The following is a 21,437-nucleotide window of genomic DNA, read 5'->3' on the forward strand; positions in this document are numbered from 1 at the left end:
ATCCCAAGAATAGAAATGCAGCTAAATCTCAGGAATGTCAAAATCAGACACAAAGGTCACTAGAGTTCTTGACCTATGATTCTTTCCCCCTCTGTTTTTGCTTCATTTCTTTTTTTCTTTTTCTTTTTCTTACTCTTCCTCTTTTCTCTCTGCCTGCTCTCTCTACCTACATTTCTTAAGGTCATAGTGATTAAGAGATCCAAAGTTCACCTTCTAATAATCCAAAGAAGTTGACTACTTTTTCCTTAGTTTCAGTTCCAAATTTCCCAAGGAAAAACCAATCAGCCTATTGAGTCAGAATTCTACCAACATTCACCAACCAATATTATATTGCCGGAAGGTGATTTTTACAGAAATCATCAAGGTGATGATTTTTATAGAAACCATGTAGATGAAGCAGAACTAGGAGGGGAAAATTGACAGAACACTGTAAACCAGCTCTAATGGAAAAAAAATAAAAATCATAAAAAGAAAAAAAGAACTAGGAGGGGGAAAGGAAAAGGAACTATTTGTGGTTTTGATATTCATGTTTCCCTTTTTCTGGAAATCCCTTTTTCTCTTATTCTCTATCTCTGCTTGTTGATCATAAAGTCTAGTTTAAATGTCACCTTTTCCACAAAATACATTAAGCTCTGCCATTAGAACATGAACCTTCAAAAGGAAGATGGGGTTGGGGAGGTGTACCCTGGATGCCTGGACGGGCAGGGCCCAGGTGGGAAAGAGGAGGCCTCCAGGGAGAAGACAGGATGAAGAGGTCCTGGTGGCTCACCAGTCAGCCTCAGTGGATGCTAAAACTGGTAAGAAGGGCAGCAGGGCTGGGCACTGGGTAGGTGCCATTTTGAAGAGCAGGCCATCCTGTGTAAAAGAACAGTCCCTGTTGTTCCGGCTCTTGGGGAATCCAAGGCTCTGCTCAGGCACCTAGGTGACATCTCATGCGAAGAGCACAAACCAGGAGTCGAACTTTGATGGAAAACACAAAAATTCAGTTAATGGGAAGTTTAAGAGCACTCCTGCCCACAACCCAGTTGAGGAGGGGGTTTAGGCATAAAATCAGTTATAATAAATTTAAAACTTCAATATTATAACAAAAGCTAAATGTGAGACTCTGCTTCCCTATACTAGTCAATGTCTGGCTATATTTTTGTTTCATATCAATAAGTCATATTACTGCAATATGGTGAATCTGTAGCTTTTATGTCCAGGACCCTCTGACTTTTTTTTTTTTTTGGTTAACTGTACTCTTTGCTTAATACAGCCACAATTAGTCCTGCAGGTCAGTTACATGTCTCTGTGACAATCAAAGAGCAAGTTAATAAAGACCATTATACCATGTGCTCAGCTTCTTTGGAGAAAGAAAGAATCATGCTGTGAATCGGTAGAAAGACTAGTGCAGGACTTATTACACACACAGAGCACAATCAGATCAAGACGGTGGGAAAGGGGGTCATACAATCCAGACAGAGACCTGGCTGCCTGCCTTCTGCCCATACCTTCTGGCCCTGGGAGGGAGGAACTCATATTGATGGACCAGCTCAGCCATCAGGCAGGAGCAAGAGTCAGGCCCAAACGTATTCAGGCAGGGCTTGGCCCATCAGCCAAAATCTCTCTTCTCTCCCTTCTCCATCTGCAATCTAAGTAAATCTATTTACTCAAGGTTAACTTCTGTGCATTCAAGGAAAAAGTATTCAAAAATTACTTTTTGTTGTTGTTGTTAGTTTGTTTGTTTGTTTTTGCTTTTCAGGACTGCACTCACGGCATATCAAAGTTCATAGGCTAGGGTCGAATTGGAGCTGCAGCTGCCAGCCTACACCACAGCTACAGCAACATCAGATCCGAGCCTATACCACACCACAGCCACAGCAACACTGGATCTTTGACCCACTGAGCGAGGCTAGGGATCAAACTCGAATACTCATGGATACTAGTTGGGTTCTGAACCTGCTGAGCCATGATGGAAACTCCTTAAAAGTTACTTTGGCTTTGAAAAACGAATACGTCAAAGCACAAGGAGACTTTTATGTAAGCTTATACATTTGTAAAATTTTATAGATAAGATAAATTTAAACAATCTCTTCTAAGTTATTTATTTATTTATTTGTTTAGGGCCACTCCTGCAGCATATGGAGGTTCCCAGACCAGGGATCTAACTGGAGCTACAGCTGCCTTCTACGCCACAGCCTCAGCAACTTGGGATCCAAGCCTCATCTGCAACACCAGATCCTTAACCCACCAAGCAAGGCCAGGGATTGAACCTGCATCCTCATGGATACTAGTCAGATTTGTTTCTGCTGAGCCACAATGGAAACTCCTAAGAAGATTTATGATTAATGTTTGGTCATATTTAATTAACATACTATAAATATTTTAACTACTTAGTTATACATTTTAAATAAGCATTACATATATAATGTGTTATCCCAATAGGTCATATTCTCCTAAACATTATGATAACTTAAAATATTAAATATACAGATTCTTTTACCAAAAATACTAATACCAGGCATTTTATTTTTAGAACATTTCTATACTTAATTATAAACCTTCCCAATGTTTTTTAAAAAGCTTATTGGTTAAAAAAAGTTTATTCTCTCAAATTCCTTTGAGTATATCTTCTGAAGTTGGCTGAATTGCATATGAGGTCTGGAGCCACAAATATCTAGGGGAGTTTTCTTTCTTTTTTTTTTTTTTTGCTTTTTAAGGTCACACCTGCAGTATATGGAAGTTCCCAGGCTATGGGTCGAATCGGAGCTGTAGCCACTGGCCTACATGCCACAGACACAGCAACATGGGATCTCGTGTCTGTGACCTACACCACAGCTCACAGATCCTTAACTCTCTGAGTGAGGCCAGGAATGGAACCCGCATCCTCATGGATTAGGGGAGTTTTTCTTGTACACCAATACCAAGATGAGTTCCTTTATACCGTTACTATGTTGTAAGCTCCAAAACTTAAAAAGAGAGTTTACACCAGCCTCCAAAATAGCCTCTAATGATTCTTACCTCCCATAAATCATTTCCCTGTGTAGACACTTCTACTGTGAATGAGGCTGACCTGTAATCAATAGGATATTGTGGAAGTGATGGAGAGTAACTTTTTTTTTTTGCCTTTTTGCTATTTCTTTGGGCCACACCCGCGGCATATGGAGGTTCCCAGGCTAGGGGTACAATCGGAGCTGTAGCCACTGGCCTACGCCAGAGCCACAGCAACGTGGGATCCGAGCCTCGTCTGCAACCTACACCACAGCTCTCGGCAACGCCAGATCGTTAACCCACTGAGCAAGGGCAGGGCTCGAACCCGCAACCTCATGGTTCCTAGTCGGATTTGTTAACCACTGCGCCACGACGGGAACTCCGAGAGTGACTTCTGAAGTTAGGTTACAAAAGACATTGGTTCTTGTACCTTGCACACTCTTGAATTATTTGCTGTAGAGGGTCCAGCCACTCATGCAGCCCAGGGAGAGGTTGGTGTGGTAAGGAACTGAGTCCTCCTGCCAACAGCCAGCATAAATCTGCCACATATATGAATCACCCATCTGGGAACCAGCTTCTCAAGCCTTCAGATAACTGTAGCCCTGGCCAATATTTTGACTGCGACTTCAAGAAAAACCAGACTCAAAATTAAGCAGCCCCACCCTTCCTGTGGTCATGCTGAGCTAGTGCCCTGACCTGGAATCCAGCCACAGCCTCATCCTGGCCAGAAGATGGGCCCTCCCAATGTGAGTGAGCTTTGAGCCTTCATGAAAATGTGTAAGCAAGATGCCAGCATCCTGCACACCGAGGAAATGTGCTTCCTGAGGGAGTGGGCATAGGGGGTAAAATAGCACCTGCTACTCATAAAACTAAATCAGGAGAACATACCATGGAAGAAAAACCAGATGGTGATAAGGCAGAGGAAAACGTAAAGACATACAAACCATCAAGTGAGGAAAGCGATCTGGAAATCAAAGATGTGACTGAACCAGACACTGATGCCCCTCAAGAATGGAAAATGAAAATGTAGAGATAATTGAGGAGATGATGGATCAGGCGCATGATAAAAATGTGGTTGCAGAGTTCCCGTAATGGCTCAGTGGTTAACGAACCTGACCAGCATCTATGAAGACATGGGTTCGATCCCTGGCCATGCTCAGTGGGTTAAGGATCCGGCGTTACTGTGAGCTGTGGTATAGGTCACAGACGTAGCTCAGATCTTGCATTGCTGTGGCTATGGTGTAGGTCAGCAGCTACAGCTCCGGTTCAACCCCTAGCCTGGGAACCTCTGCATGCCATGGGTGTGGCCCTAAAAAGACAAAAAAAAAAAAAAAAAAAAAAAAATGTGGTTGCCATTAAGGCCCTAAATGATGGTGAACTACCGAAAGCCCTCGACTTATTCACAGATGTCATCAAGCTGAATCCTTGCCTGGCCATTCTGTATGCCAGGAGAGCCAGTGCCTTCACCAAATTACCATCTGAGACTATGACAGAGATATTGTAATAAATCCTGATTCAGCCCAAACTTACAAGTGGCGAGGAAAAGCACAGCCTTCTGAGCCATTGGAAAGAAGTAGCTCATGATATTGCCCTCATCTATAAAATGGATTATGATGAAGATACTAGTGCAATGCTGAAAGAAGTTCAACCAAGGGCCTAGGAAATTGCTGAACATCAGAGAAAGCATGGGTGAAAACATGAAGATCAAAGCAAAAATAGAAAGGGCTGAGAAGACCCAGTAAGAGCAAAAGAGATATCAGAGGGAGGAAAAAGCTAGAAGGCAATCAGGAGCTCGATCTGGCTGTTTTCCAAGTGGCTTTCCTAGGGCAATGCCTGGCAATTTTCCTGGAGGAATGTCTGGGATTGGTAGTGGATATGCCTGGAATGCCAGGAATGCCTGGACTCAATGAAATTCTTAGTGATCCAGGGGTTCTTTCAGCCATTCAAATCCACAGCTATGCAGGATCCAGAAGTTATGGTGGCCTTATAGGATGTGACCCAGAACTCAGCAAAGATGTTGAAATATCAGAGCAACCCAAAGGTTGTGAATCTTATCAGTAAATCATCAGCCAAATTTGGAGGTCAAATGCAATTCCCTTCTGATAAATAAAACTCATACGGAAGGAAAAGCAACTTAGATCACCTAGTGGATGTTGCAATAATACAAACTAGTGTACTTCTGACTTTCTAATGAAGAAAGCTATGGTGCTTTGAAGATAATCCCTATCCCTCTGCCCCAAATGCAGCTAAAACATTTTACAGTGTTTGCCATTAGAGGAATCATTCAGATAATGTTTTCCTATTAGGAATTAAAAAGTTTAAACACTTTTTAAACCTTAAAAATATTAAAACAACTTTGTCCAAAAAACAAAACCCACTAAGCTGCTCCCAAATACCTGATACACAGAAAACTGTGAGATAATAAACATTTATATTGTCATTTATACATATATATATATTGGGGTAATTTGTTATGTAGCAATAGACAACTAATAAGGAATGGTCATATTAGCCCACAACCCTAAATCCAAATCATACCATTATCTAATTTTCAAGCCTGATAATTTCTTATAAACCTCCCATCAGGTGACTATACTATTTGCTTGAATTAAACTATTTTTTCATCTCATTCTCAATTTTTTTTCTATTCTTTCTTTCTGTTGGGTTTACATTATACAGAAATATTAAATTATATCTAATTCTGCTTCTCATAAGCCTGTTCCTGACTCTAACACAACTTCAAGGAACTGCATTCTTCTGCCACCTATCATCGAGCATCCTCCACTTGACCAGATTGAGAGTTTACATTTTAACGATAAAAGATGGAAGCATCTTTTCCAGAAATCCACTGCTCAAAATAACTATGAAGTCAAATAACTATCTCAGATTTAACATGGGTAAAAAAGAGGTTTTTTTTTTGTTTTTTTTTTTTGTCTTTTTTAGGGCCGCTCCTGCAGCATATGGAGGTTCCCAGGCTAGGGGTCTAATCCGAGCTGTAGCCGCCGGCCTATGCCAGAGCCACAGCAACACAGGATCTGAGTCGAGGTCTGCAACCTATACCACAGCTCACGGCAACGCCAGATCTTAACCCACTGAGCCAGATCTTAACCCAGGGATCGAACCCGCAATCTCATGGTTCCTGGTCGGATACATTAACCACTGAGCCATGAGGGGAACTCCTAAAAAAGAGATCTTGATTTTCCTCTTATCTAGCCTAGCCATCCTAGCTTCCATAAATGACATCATCACCCATCCAGATGTTTATGCCAAAAACCTAAGATTAATTCTCGACTCCTCTCTTTTTCTCACATTGTCAACAAAGGGGTTCCCAGGTATATCCTGAATTTGTTGACTTCTCTTCATCTTCGCAGCCTATCTCCATTCCATCTCCATTCTTTCATCTCCATCTCCTTAGCCTAGACTAAGCCATCATCTTTCACCAGGACACTGCAAATAGCTTCCTAAATGTAACCTCTGCTGCTCCTCTCTATAAACATTCACATACAGGTGTTGGTGTGACATATTTTATTTCTCTTGGGTAAATAACTGGATGTGAGATTGCTGAATCATATAGTAAGGGCCTGGGTAATTACCTCAGTAACTGCCAAACTATTTTCCATTTTGTATTCCTACCAGTAACATATGAGAGTTCCAGTTGTTCCACATCCTCTCCAGCACTTTGTATTTTAAGCCATTCTAATAGATGTATAGCAGTCCTTTTTCATTTTTTTTAAATTGAGGTTTAAAAAATACAATGAAATGTACAGATCCTAAGTGTACAATTCAAATGTGTTTTGATAAACATGTGTACTCATGTAATGAAGATGTAGCACATTTCCATTACCCTAATAAATTCCCAACTAACCCTCTTCCAGTCAGTCTCTACCCTCAGAGGCAGCCACTTCTGACTGCTACCACCACAGATTAGTTTTACCTTTTCTTAAACCTCATAAGAGGATTGATATAGTATATACTGTTTTGTGTCTGACTGATTTTCCTCAACATAATGGTTTTGAGATTCATGCATGTTATTGCATGTATCAGCAGGTCTTTACTTTGATTGCTGAGTAGTATTTTATTGTATGAACATCATAGTTTGTTTATCCATTCAATTTTTGATAGACACTTGGGTTGTTTCCAACAATTCCACTCCTAGGTATTTACCCAGGAGAACTGAAAGCATATGTCCACAAAATGATAATAATCGCCTGCTTCCTCTCTTGATCCACTACAATCCATTCTCCATATAGCAGCTAGAGGGATCTTTTAAATAAATTACTCAAATCCCTTCTCTCTTCTGCTTAATACCCTTTAGTGAATTCCCATCCCACTTAGGAGAAAATGCAAACTCTTTACCACAGCTTGTGAAACCCAGACATCACTGATTCTCGACTTTGGCTGCACAGAGAAATCCTCTGGGAACTTTTGTTACTTAGGCTCCACCTCACATCAAGTGAATCAGAATCTCTGGAGGAGGGCTCCACGTCCAAGTATGTTCCCCAGGACATATTAATAGGCCTCCAGGTTTGCAAGGCCCTGCCAGTCATCGTGGCTCTCCTTACTTTATCTCATACCACTCTCCCACTCAGGTGCTGTCATCCAGGCATGCTGGCCTCTTTTCAGCTCTGTGAATACAGTGATTTTATCCCTACCTCAGGGGCTTTATACTAGTGTTTCTTCTGCCTGGAATGTTCTTTAGATCTTAGTGCAACTGGCTCTTTCTTGTGATGATTCAGATAGCTGAAAATGTTACCAGCTCAGAGGGGCTTTTCCTGTCCACCCAACTAAAGGAGCCATACTAAAGCATATTCCCTATTCAAATGCTCTGTATCACTTTTATGTGTAATATTGTTTTGTTCATGCATTTTGTTTTGTGTTTATCATCTATTTCCCTACTCTAGACCATAAATCCATGAGAACAGGGACCTTACCTTGTTCTCCATAGTTCCTTAGTATTTATAATCATGCCTGGCATATAATAAAAGTTTAAGAAATATTTGTTGGAAGGATGAGAGAATGCACATATAAAATATGCATATTACCTGGGAGAGAGGGAAAAATCCAGAAAGGGCCTTCTTTATTTCCTTCCCTCAGGTGTTAGCATGAGGTAGTTAATTTACAGAGAAAATGGAGAGACTCTAGTTTGATAAGATTAAACCCAGATACTAGAGTTCATTAGGTCCTAAAAGGCAAAGAGGATCTTTTGGCTTCTAGGATCTTAACTTCAGTCCTAACCTGATGCTGTGCACATTGCAGATACTCAATGATATATTTCTATTAATAGTGAAGTGACTGTGATCTGCTTTGAGGGGCTAGAGGGGATGTGGGAGGAAGCGATAGGGGATAGAGTGTGTGAGTAGGGATTAGGGGAATCAGAGAAAAGGAGGCAGAAGTATATTTATGCCTTTATCCTCACTTGAGGTAGCTATCACTAATTCAAAGCATGAAATTCAGTTTAATCTATTCTAGCCAACTGGATTTCAAAACATTGTTCTAGTTTAGATGTGGTTTCTCTTTGTAAAGCAAGGCAATATGTTAAAGCAAAGTTTTAAAGAAATTTAAAAAGAAAGAAAATTTAAAAGAAAGGAAAGGAAAAGAATGATACAAAGAGGAAGGGACGCAGGAACTAGGAAGAATTTAGGAACATCTTTGTGCTTCAGGCATTTACTTATTTATCACGACCCTACGTGAAATATAGTTATACTCATTTTACAGATGAGGAAACTAAAGCTTAGAGAAAAGTAACTTCCTTTTCAAACATTCTTACCACTATTTAACTGTTATAAAATAGGTAAAAATATACAAGATACATACATCAAATATACAAATGACATTAACAATGGAAAGCCATCTAATATAAGCATGATTTTTTTTTTCTTTTTTTGCCCTTGAATGGGGCATGTGGAAGTTACCAGTGACAACCTGTTTAACCTGCTGTGCCACAAGGGAAATCCTAATGTAAACACAATAGATCAAAGATTCAAATTAATCTTATCCGGCTAGAACACTGGACTAAAACCAAGGGTTAGATACACTGTAGTGGATACTAAATCCCACAGCTGGCTACATACATTCAGAAAGAGACCTACTTTTGGCTGGAGTTTTTATAAAAATTCTTGTGGATTTAATTGACTGCTAGTGATGTGTGTGTGTGTGTGTGTGTGTATATATATATATAGTCCTTTTAGGGCCACACTTGCAGCATATGGAGGTTCCCAGGCTAGGGTCAAATCGGAGCTGTAGCTGCCAGCCTACACCACAGCCACAGCAACGCCAGCTCATTTAACCCACTGAGGGAGGCCAGGAATCTAACCTGTGTCCTTATGGATACTAGTTGGATTCATTACCACTGAGCCACAACAGAAAATCTGACTGCTAGTGTAATATAAGCCAATATTCAAGGCTAAAAATGTGACTAGGACAACGCTTAACCATTTTACAACAGTTCCTTACCTTAATCGACTTCTTTTCAGTATTTATCAGTGAAGATATTTTTAAAATTCTCTTCTCTACTGGCTTCTGTTATATCTGATTATCTTTCCATCTCTGAAGCAGATCCTCATTGATACTAACACTAATAAGACAATAACCCTCATTTATTAAGAGTTCCGTGCCAACTACACAATTACTGTATTTAAATTCTCCCTCTTAACAATACTATTGAAATAGGCATAATTATTTCCACCATTTTATAAATGAAAAAACTTAGGTTCAGAAAAATCTAAGTGATTTTCTCAAGACCAGACAGCTAATAGCATTCATAGCACCCACCTCCAACAGTCTTAGAGCCGCTTCTAACCATCTTCTGCACCAATAGTTTCTCTCAGAGCTTCCGCATCCTTTGTTTGTTCCTTAAGTGTCAGTGTTCCTTAGAGTCCGGCCCTCAGTCATTCCTGCCTGGTTATCACCACTTGACACAGGACTCTAACTGACAACTCCTCCACTGACGAATCCTATGGCTGCCACCAATAGTTGCCTACTTAGCACCAACCCTTTCCACTGCCTTCCTTGCTATAAGCTTTAGAGAAGGCTGAATCCACACCCAGCCCTGGCCCCATAGAGTGGATCACGATTGGTTTAAACCAAACATGAGGCTTCCTCCGCCCCCTCTTTTCAGTGACTGGTTTGAGTACTGGAAGAGAATCAACTGAAGGATTTTTGAGAAAAGTTATCCTGGCTCTTAAACAGAAATATTCATCAATAGGAAATCTTTTTTTTCTTTCACTTTGTTATGTCTGCATGTGCTGTGGAGCACTAAGGCAGCTATAATTTTCAGGAGTGTAAGGAATTCCTGAGACCAAAATGTTTGAGAACAGTTGCCTGGTCCATGCCAATATCACCCCTCACCAGGTTTTTGAAACTTTCCTAAATGGTTTTTCTACTGCTAATCTGTGCACAGCCAATCACAATAAACCCATTATCTGCATTGCTACCCAGGTGATCTTACTAAATGCTAATCAGACCTCTGCTTAGCCCTTCAGTGGCTCCCTGTTGCTTTCAGCTTCTCTTGTTTTATTTGTTCTTATCCTCTCACATATCTGGTCACCCCAGCCATTGACAGGTAGGTCATTGCAGTTTCCTATCTGAAATGACACTGTTGTTTCCATGCCATCCTACCTGCGCTTTTTTTGGTTTTGGAGCAAAGGACATTTACTATAATAATTGGTTACACAGGTGATGGAAAAGCTAAGATGTCAATCAGGGGCAAGCAGAGGCAAGCAGAAGTGAGAAACAGTAGCAAGCCACCACCAATAGCAAGTTCTGCGACTGGAGGAATATAAGGAGGAAGTGGTGTCACCAGACCCCCAAGGGTCAGGGTTACCTGGGGAAATCTAGAGCCATGGTAGACCTGTTCTCATGTTTTGGGACCATGACAGAGTTAAGCCACAGCCAGTGGTGAATCACGATTGATTCCAAAGCTGAGCTTCCTCACCTACAGCATATGAAAGTTCTCAGGCTAGGGGTTGAATCGGAGCTACAGCTGTAGTTCCACTCATAGCCACAGCAATGCCAGATCCAAGCTGCAACCAGCTTCAGGCAACACCAGATCCTTAACCTACTGAGCGAGGCCAGGGATCAAATCCATATCCTCATGGAGACTAGGCTGGGCTCTTAACGCTCTAAGACGCAATGAGAACTCCTTTGTTTTTAGAGATGGCTGTTACTATTAGTGCCTTCCCATTTGTTTGAGATGGTCTGTGCGTGCACAAGTACTAAGGAACGTTCTTTGGAGAGTAGGAAGATGATGAGCATGGTATGAGGCTGAACAAACTTCCAGTGGACAGTCCTCTTTTTTCTCTTAACTGCTTCATTGAAATATAAGTCATATAGCATACAATTCACCCATTTAAACTGTACTTTCAGGGGTGTTTAGTATATTTAAAGATGTGTACAACCATCATTACAATTTTACAACATTTGCATCACCTCAAAAAGACACTTGTACCCTTTAGCTAACCTCCTCGCCTCCTCCCCTACCTCCTCACGTGCCCCCATCAGCCCTAAAACTACTAAGCTACTTTCTGTCTCTATAGACTTTCCTGTTCTGACTTTTCATATGGATAGAATCATATAATATGTAGTCTTTGGGAACTGGCCTCTTTCATTTAGCAGAATGTTGTCAAGGTTCATACATGTTGTATAGCCTATGTCAGTACTCCACTCCTTTAAATAGTCCCTTCCAAACACCAAATCTGGACTGGCCCAGCACTGCCACTGGAGTGATCAGCGTGAACTTGTTTGGTGATGAGATTTTCATTTGCTGTGGTCCCTTGCTGGAGACTCTCACTGGACCCTGCTATATGTGCCTCATTACCTGAAAAACAACTATCAGCTGGTGTGGGACCTTTATATGAAGATGAGGGAATTAAAAATTAATCAGAACTACAGATAGAATCCCCCGAACCATTGTATGACCTTTGAGCAATAGAATTTATAAGGAAACCATCTCAGACTGTTTCTTCATACAGTTCTAGTGGATTCTCTAGGTATACTCACCAGGAAGTCCAGGCTAGTGATAGGGCCGAAGCCAGGGCTGAATGTTGTTAGTTCATTGGTTTTCAGCGTGGTACCTCAGACCACATCAGTATCACCTAGGAACTTGCTGGAAATGCATGTTCTCAGGCCCATCTACTCAATCAAAAACTCTGGGAGTGGGGCCCAGCAAATTGTTTCAACAAGTCCCCAAGTGATTCTGATCCACACTTAAGTTGGAGAACCACTGATTAGTTAACTGCTGTAGTACTATCGGTATTGGCACACGAATGCAAATTAATTGCTGGCTCATATCCTGTTCTGCGTCAAGTGTATATATTTACTAAATGAAGATAAACCACTGAGGGCCTAAATAGTAGATTATGATATATATGCTGAATTTCAATGCATTGACATGGCAGGCAACCAATTCTATTTATTCCCACATCCCATCTTTATTTCCTTTTAAAATAGTGCTGTGTGAAGTTCCCGTCATGATTCAGCAGAAACGAATCTGGCTAGCATCCATAAGGATGCAGGTTCCATCCCTGGCCTCGCTCAGTGGGTTAAGGATCCAGCGTTGCCATGAACTGTGGTGTAGGTTGCAGACGTGGCTTAGATCTGGTGTGGCTGTGGTGTAGGACAACAGTGACAGCTCTGATTAGACCCCTAGCCTGGGAACTTCCATATGCAGTGGGTGCGGCCCTAAAAAGACAGAAAGACAGGAAGGAAGGAAGGAAGGAAGGAAGGAAGGAAGGAAGAAGAAAGAAAGAAAGAAAGAAAGAAAGAAAGAAAGAAAGAAAGAAAGAAAGAAAAAAGAAAATAATGCTTTGATAAAAAATTTACTTTAAAAAAATTCTGGAGGGGGTTCCCACTGTGGTGCAGTGGGTCAAGGATCTGACATTGCCCCAGCTATGGCATAGGTTGCAGCTGCAGCTCTGATTCAGTCCCTGGCCCAGGAATTTCCATATGTTGCAGGTGTGGCCAAAAAAACACCACCACCACCACCACTCTGGAGATCTCATGTCATAGCAGGTTAAGGATCTGGCATTGTCATTGCAGCGGCTTGGGTTGCTGCTGTGGTACATGTGTGGTGCATGTTCGATTCTTGGCCTGGGAAATTCCACATTCAGCCAAAATAAAATAAAATGTTTTTGAAAAAGAATTTTAAAAGTTCTGATAAACTTGTTGCCTTTATGGAGCTTATTTCCACTTCAGACTGATAAGATCTTATGAGAAGCATCCCTAGAAGGTGGTATTTCTACAGATCTTGGTTCAGGAAAAATTCCTATATGCACTCATATCAGACACAAGTCTCTAGAGATTGCTTTTCTGAGTGAATGTTTTGTCCACACAGAGACAATATCAGGGAGTACATTTTTAAAGCAATTGGTAACCTGATGCCCATACTGATAAAATACCCATGAGTTCACTTGGGACACACCAGGGACTTTATCTATCCTTTGTTGTTAAGACCAAACACTTTTTAGATCTCTGAGGATAGTCATTATCTTTTCAGAGACAACACAGGAATGGTTTGTTTTCAGTTAATCTAAATAGATTTGACTCATGGTTAGCAGTTTCAAAATTCTGCTAAAACATGCCTTAAACACCTAGATAAAAGTATAATTCTTATTTTTTAATTTAATTTAATTTTGTTGCTTTTTAAGGGCCGCAGCCAAGGCATATGGAGGTTCCCAAGCTAGGGGTCGAATTGGAGCTGTAGCCGCTGGCCTAAACCACAGCCACAGCAATGTGGGATCCGAGCTGTGCCTGTGACCTACACCACAGCTCATGGCCACGCCAGATCCTTAACCCAATGATCGAGGCCAGGGATGGAATCCACATCCTCATTGATCCTAGTCAGGTTTGTTAACCACTGAGCCATGAAGGGAGCTCCTAAAAGTATAATTCTTGATAAAAACCAATTTTATCTGTCAGAATTCACTACTGTGTCATTCTTTTGAAATAGTAATATTTCCTCAACATATATTTTCCTTCTGCTTTAAATACTATTAAGATTGATTTTTAAAATGTCTTAAAACACACAGAATCCTGCCATGAGGTACTCAGCGCCCATGGCCTTACATTATTTTGTTTGTTTGTTTTTGCTTTTTAGGGCCATACCCGAGGCATATGAAGTTCCCAGGCTAGGGGTCCAATCAGAGCTGCAACTGCCAGCCTACACCGCAGCCACAGCAACTAGGGATATCAGGATCTGAGCCGTGTTTTCGATGTACACCACAGCTCACGGCAATGCTGGCTCTCTGACTCCCTGAGTAAGGCCAGGGATCCAACCCACATCCTCATGGATATTAGTCAGATTCGTTTCTGCTGCACCACAACGGGAACTCCAGCCTTTCACTGTTGATTATTATTTCATGTATTTCTATCTTATCCCTCAACTAGACTTACCCTCCCTGAAGGCAATAACAATTTCTTATACATAGTTGTTTGCCTTCATGATGTCTATTAGATATTCTAAACACAGCAGACATCTGTTAAATATGTGTTTAGGTGATTGATAGTTTTGATAGTAACTTGAAACACCCAGTCCTCTTGTCAGGAACAGAAGTTCTCTCAAATTAGGTCAGTTAAGGAGAGAGAACAACAGACCACTTCACAGATATCCAAGGACATAAGCAAAGCACACCTAGGCCATGTGGCACATGTGGATTTTCAGGACCCAAACTAGTCCTTTCCCCTTGGGATACGGAGGCTTCAGGTTCATACTTCTACTTGTGTATCTCCTTCTTTCTCAATATCTTCAATAGACTGATTTCTTTTTTATTGTGCTATCTCTATTCCCTGAAAATATGAACTTATGTTTGGCTTTGGTTCACAATGGATCTACCCAACTATTTTATTTCAAGGGCCTATCAGCATCTAATCGATTCAATTTTAGTGGCCCAATTCCAAATTCCAGAGATATATCATCTGATTAGGGTAGAGTTCAGCTCCAGTACAATCAGCCCTTAGTAGGAAGTAGGAGACATGGAGGAATCAGGTAGCATATAAAGCTATTCCACTCCAGGAACTATGGGTGGAACAGGTTCACTAAGAAGGGATCATGGACAAGGAAGTAACAAGAGGCACATCTGCTCCAGTTTGTCAACTACAATCTAGAACTCAGACTCATATGCAAAAGTTAGACATTTGAGGTAATTGGATCATGGATAAACTCCTTAATCTAGATCAGGGTGGGGCAACCATGGCCCTTGGGCCACATCCAGCCTGTGGTATTTTCATAAGAGTGAAGAAAAACAGTTTTTACAGGAAGAAGAATGAGCAAAGAGATTTCAAGTGATGAATGCTAAAATATTTACTCTCTGGTCCTTTACAGAAAAAGTTTGCCAACCCTTGCTCAAGATGAGCTTACTATCGTCATTCATTTCACAAATATTTGATGAATTATCTACTATGCTCTAGGCACTGTTCTGAGTATTGTAGATGCTGATGTCACAAGACAAACATGATTTGTGCCCTAGAAATGTTTAGATTCTGCTATGAGAAGAGGCAACAGTAAGCATGTACGTTAATAAATGAAAAGGACAATTTCAGATTATAAATTCTGTAAACAAAATAAGTGGACAGTATTAATAAAGGAAAAATAAGAAGGAAAGGGGATAGTTTGGTTAGGGAGATCCTATCTGTGGAGATGACATTTATGCTAAGACCTAAAAGACAGGAAAGAACCAGTCATGTGGAGATCTGCATCACTGCCACAGGAAATGAGGGCAAAGTCTCTGAGACAGATAAGAGGTTGGCTTAGTCAAGGAACCCAAATATATCAGTAGTATTAGGATAGGGTGGTAAGAAATGAAGTTGGAAGGTAGGGGAGGCCAGATCACCTATGGCCTTGAAAGGAAGCCAATGAAGACAACATGACTTCATGAATGGTGTGATCTCATAAAGGTTTAAAAATATCTCTCTGGCTACCATGAGACAGATTATAGAGAAACAAGGGTGAGTTCCATTTAAGAAGTTATTGTAATAGTTCAGGTGAGATATGACTGTGATTTAGATTAAGATGGTGCCATGAGAATGGAGAAAAGTGGATGAATTAAAATATTTTGAGGAGTTACCATTGTGGCTCAGCACGTTATGAACCCAACTAGTATCCATGAGGATGTGGGTTTGATCCCTGGCCTTGCTCAGTGGGTTAAGGATCTGGTGTTGCTGTGAGCTATGGTGTGGGAGCAGATGTGGCTTGGACTCGACCCCTAGCCTGAGAACTTCCATATGCTACAAGCGCAGCCCTAAAAAGCAAATAAATAAATAAATAATTGGGAGAATTAACAAGACTAATGGATTGGGGATTGGGAATGAGAAAAGAAGAAACAGCATGAATTCTAGATTTCTACCTGAGCAGCCAGGTGGATGGGGAGTCTGGTCACCTTATCCACATCATCTTTGATAACTGAGTAATTGAGTCTCTGGAGCTAAGAATCATGCTTATCTATTAGAAAAATTTTCAAAGCCAGAAAAAAATTATTCTCTGTATTGAATCTTCATAACTTTTACATATGTCCTTTTCTACAAGGGATAATTAAACAAAAAAGCACTTTTTTGGCAAACTCCACACTATCCTCCTAGAAAACTGCAATTAGTTTTCTCCTCTTCAGAGCAATCACGTGTACGTGTTTTCTGACAGTAGAATGACCTCTCAGGGCTGCCATTTTGTCTGTGATGTTGTGACTCTGTTTCTCCCTTTGAGGGACTGCTATGAAAACCAGGGAACCACAGGTCACTGTCCAATAAGGGATGCCTGGCCCACTCCCTCTCCCCCATCAAAGACCATGTGAGAGAACCAGCATCAGCCTAGAGATACTGAGATTTGTTTTGAAGCATTTAAAGAGGAAGCAAATGCTCAGGGGAAGCTTTAAATGTCTTTCTACATTCAGAAGTTGAATTGTAAGAACTATCTCTTTACCATTAATCACCAGGTCTAGTGTGAAGCCAGCCAACTTCAGAGAGTTAGTTAAAAGAAGTGACTAATGACCCAACTCTCCCCTTATCTTACACTCTCTTCAGGTTTGACCTCACTCAGGCTGCACTTACCTGCTCTCACAAGAGCTCTCCCAGTGGACCAAAGTACCCAGGGAGTTCTTGGTTTAGAGGTCTGTCCTGTAGCACCGTCCACCTGACTGATGGGGAACTTCAATGCCCTTCCTGGGCCGTAAGTGGAGGGAAGGGTGGAAGAACGAGTACACTAGGTCTCTAGAAATGTCCGAGTTGATGGTGACAGTTTAGGCATGACCTAGAATCCCTAGGAGGTCTTGAACATTCAGTTTAACAATCTGACCCTTATTATATAGAGAGTCTTTTTTGAAGTTAGTTCTTCTAAAAGTCTGCTTTTGGTCTTTGCTCACTGACTGCTGCAAGGGCTTATTTTAGAAATAAGCTTTCATGGTTATCCCTATTGTTCCAGCTTCAGTGATCAAAACATCCAGGACTGCGTTTTGATTCTACTTCTTTGTAGTTCTTTTATCGTGGGTCTTCCTGAGTCTTAGATTATATTAGGCACTTATTAGTTACTTTCAATCCACAGATTCACTGCATAATCCCTGATTATAACCAATTATTATTCTCTCAATGATATCCCATAGTTGCTCAAATCACACTTATCTCCAATAATGTCCACTCCCCTCCACCATGGCCGAATACCTCCAGGAAGTCCTTTACCAGGATCTAGTCAGATATATTTTAAGTAATGAAGTCAACAGGGAAAAATAAAGGATGGAAACATACCCACTTAATATCAATGAACTTGTTTAACTATTTAAGGCGTATCTCAAAGTATAAGTGTTGCAGTGCGTTTTGTAAAGCAGCACTTAGAATCCACTGAGCTTTCAAAGTAACTTTTTCCTATTAAGCCTACATTGAGAAGTAGGGCTAATTTACCAGAATACTCTTTTGTGATAATTGCAGGAATTGCAGATTAGCATGAGTGAACTGGCAAGGTTTTGAGCTAATAAAAATACACAAAAAATTGTAACCTTCATCCGTGTCAAGGTTCCTCATGAGGAGAACATTAACCACTTCTGATAGGCCAATTTTGAGTTCAAGTTAGCACATTAATAAATACTTAGGGAAAGATACTTTTCAAGTGACACATGGTACAACATTCCCCATAATAAAAGACACAGTTCTGCTATTCAGAGATTTGAAACGAATAGTAGATGAGCTAATAAAAGATAAGTTCCATGAATTAGAAGATATTTAAGGAGTTCCCATCATGGCGCAGTGGTTAACGAATCCGACTAGGAACCATGAGGTTGCGGGTAAGGTCCCTGCCCTTGCTCAGTGGGTCAACGATCCGGCGTTGCCATGAGCTGTGGTGTAGGTTGCAGACACGGCTCAGATCCCACGTTGCTGTAGCTCTGGCATAGGCGGGAGGCTACAGCTCCGATTCGACCCCTAGCCTGGGAACCTCCATATGCCGCGGGAGCGGCCCAAGAAATGGCAAAAAGACAAAAAAAAAAAAAAAAAAAAGATATTTAATAAGTGTTTTTTCAGGCAATAATTATTTTGCCAGCCAGGCTATACAGCTTTATTAGAACCATATGTGAAATACTCTAACACTGCACTGAACTCTACAGCACATTACCATTTATTTCATGAACATTTGTTAGGTATCTAATAGGTGCCAGGCACCATGCTAGAAGCAGGAGACCAAAACCCCAACAGGTAATCCTGTCTGAACACTTTGCTCAGATCCTGTGACCAGAATCACTTACATTACTTCAGATTGATTGAAACTATCATTATAATTGCACATGATTAAACTTTAAAGATTGCAAAGAATGGGTCCCCTGTTCTAAAATTTAGAAGCTCCTGGCCATCAGTGTATACTACCAACCATTTCTCAGCTGTCTTGGGAGTCTCTCCAAGTTCTACAAAATTATATGGTCATATTATCTATTCCAGGGTCCTAAGGCATCTGCCTTCAACTTTGGCATGAAAGCATGAGAGATTTGTCTCTTCTTCACCATTTATTAATTTATACAATAACTTTTTTTTTTTTTTTCGTTTTTTTCTAGGGCAGCACCCATGGCACATGAAGGTTCCCAGGCTAGGGATCTAATTGGAGCTATAGCTGCCAGCCTATGCCACAGCCACAGCAATGTGGGATCCGAGCTGCATCTATGACCTACACCACAGTTCACGGCAACACTTGATACTTAACCCACTGAGCAAGGCCAGGGATTGAACCCACAACCTCATGGTTCCTAGTCAGATTTGTTTCCACTGTGCCACAACAGGAACTCCTACAATAACTTATTTTTATTAGTATAAACTCATGGATATTTATATATTGAGTTTAATCCAATACCACAGTATTTTATTATTTTGTTGCTTGAATTTTCAACTTTGGCTAATGGGAGTTCTTTAGTTGGCTCCTGTGACCCTCTCACATTCCCCCATCAATATGGTATTTTGTTTTCCTGACCCCTTTCCAGTCTAAGGGAAAATCCTTTATAGTTAGTCTCAAATACTCAGATTCAGAAGTATGAGAGAGATTTAGATTAGTTGAGATATTTGGGTCTAGTTTCTCAACTCCCGTGATGAAGGTGCCTGTTACTTTGGGTTCATGCAATGATATAAACTGTCTCTTCTATTCATCCCACACTCCTGCCTCTCCCTGGGCGTAGAAAGAGAGTTCATCATATTCCTCAGTTTATGGTACATTATCATTACAGATATATCCAAGGTTTTGCTCCTATTCTACTTATTCATTCTCTTTTGTCTCCATACTCCATTCTGATTTTTCCTTCCTTCCCCTACATCAGGAAACTATTCTAAGGTACTTAATGTACATTGTTTTGATTGTTTTAAGAGCCAAATCAAATAATAATTATTCTTATTTTTTATAGGGACAATGATAGCATTGTGGACACATGTAAATATGTGTCCATATTTTTTTGTGTGTCTTTTTAGGGCCATACCTGTGGTATATGGAAGTTCCCAGGCTAAGGGTCGAATTAGAGCTACAGCTGCTGGCCTACACGACAGCCACCACAACACCAGATCTGAGCAGCATCTGTAGCCTATACCACTGCTCCCAGCAATGGCGGATCCTTTAAACAACTGAGCAAGGTCGGGGATTGAACCCATGTCCTCATGGATATTGGTCAGGTCCATTACTGCTGAATCACAACGGGAACTCTATGTCCATATTTTTAAGAGTACACCATGGACTATATAGGATGAAATGGTATGAAATCTTGAATTTGTTTTAGGATATTTTGACAAAGTAAAAAAAATTAATGAAAAAAGAATAGACGAAGCAAATATGACAAAATCTCATTAATTTAAAAATTTTGGACGATGGCTATATGGAAGCTCATTGCTCCATTTTGCTTTTGACATTTTTGAACATTTTCAACATGAAGAAATGAAAAACAAGTTCTTTCCTTCCCCTAGGTCACAAATAGTTTTTTATATTTTCTTTTATTAATTTTATAAATTCAATTTTCATTTTTAGGTCTTCAAGCCATATGTGGTTTTGGGCAGGTATCCAGTTATATTTTTTCTTATATAATGGGTAAGTTTTCCCAAAAGCATCTAAAAAATTATCTTCTCATCATTGTTTTATGGTACCAAAAATTTAATAACAATTATACACCAGTGTAGCTCTGTCCATTCTATTCTCTTCTGTCTCCATACTCAGTAACCTTAAGCAAAATATTAATTTTTTAAAAGAACATACAAGTTCTATTCATTGACTTGTTCTTGTGCCAATACTACCTTGTTTTTTATTGTTGTTGTTGTTGTTTGTTTTTTAGGGCCACACCCATGGCATATGGAGGTTCCCAGGCCAGGGGTTGAATCGGAGCTATAGCTGCCAGCCTACACCACAGACACAGCAACGCTAGATCTGAGCTGCATCTGCCACCTACACCATAGCTCATGGCAACGCTGGATCCTTAACCCACTGAGCGATGCCAGTGATCAAACATGCTTCCTCATGGATCCTACTTGGGTTCGTTGCTGCTGAGCCACAACAGGAACTGCCAAAATTTATTTTTGCCTGAAAAAAATAAGCTAAAAAATGTATAAAATAGACTGCCATTTGTTTGAAGAAGGGGAAAAAAGTGTATATCTATATATTTTCTCTTGTATAAACATACCTCTGGGAGGATACAAAAAATCTAATAGCATTGATTGTTTGCAAGAATGGGAATGGGTTGGTTGGAATGAGAACAGAGAGAAGAGAAAGGTTTCTTACCATATACACTTTTTAATTTTTAAATCGAACTATTATCTATTTAAATTTTTAAAAATTAAACTTAAGTTGCTGGATTAGAAAGGGAAATTTCCTGAAAACTCATGATATGGAATGGGTCAGCAGCGCATGCATGCATTGCATGCATGCATACACACTTGCATACACACATCAAAATAATTTTGTACCACAATGTCACTAATTTAACCCTATCTTGTAAGTAAGAAAAAGAAGGGATCATGGTAAAAATACCAAGTCTGTTATC

General features: G+C 40.4%; 1 protein-coding gene and 1 pseudogene across 4 annotated transcripts in view; one reads left to right on the top strand and one right to left on the bottom strand.

Moving 5' to 3' along the window:
• The window catches only part of JADE1 (jade family PHD finger 1), a 355,916-nt gene that overhangs the window by 77,463 nt on the left and 257,016 nt on the right, over positions 1-21,437 (bottom strand). The gene's annotated exons all lie outside the window — the stretch shown is intronic.
• LOC100518205 lies at positions 3,301-5,914 on the top strand (annotated as a pseudogene).

The sequence above is a fragment of the Sus scrofa genome, chromosome 8, assembly GCF_000003025.6.
Source record: "Sus scrofa isolate TJ Tabasco breed Duroc chromosome 8, Sscrofa11.1, whole genome shotgun sequence".
NCBI lineage: Eukaryota > Metazoa > Chordata > Mammalia > Artiodactyla > Suidae > Sus > Sus scrofa.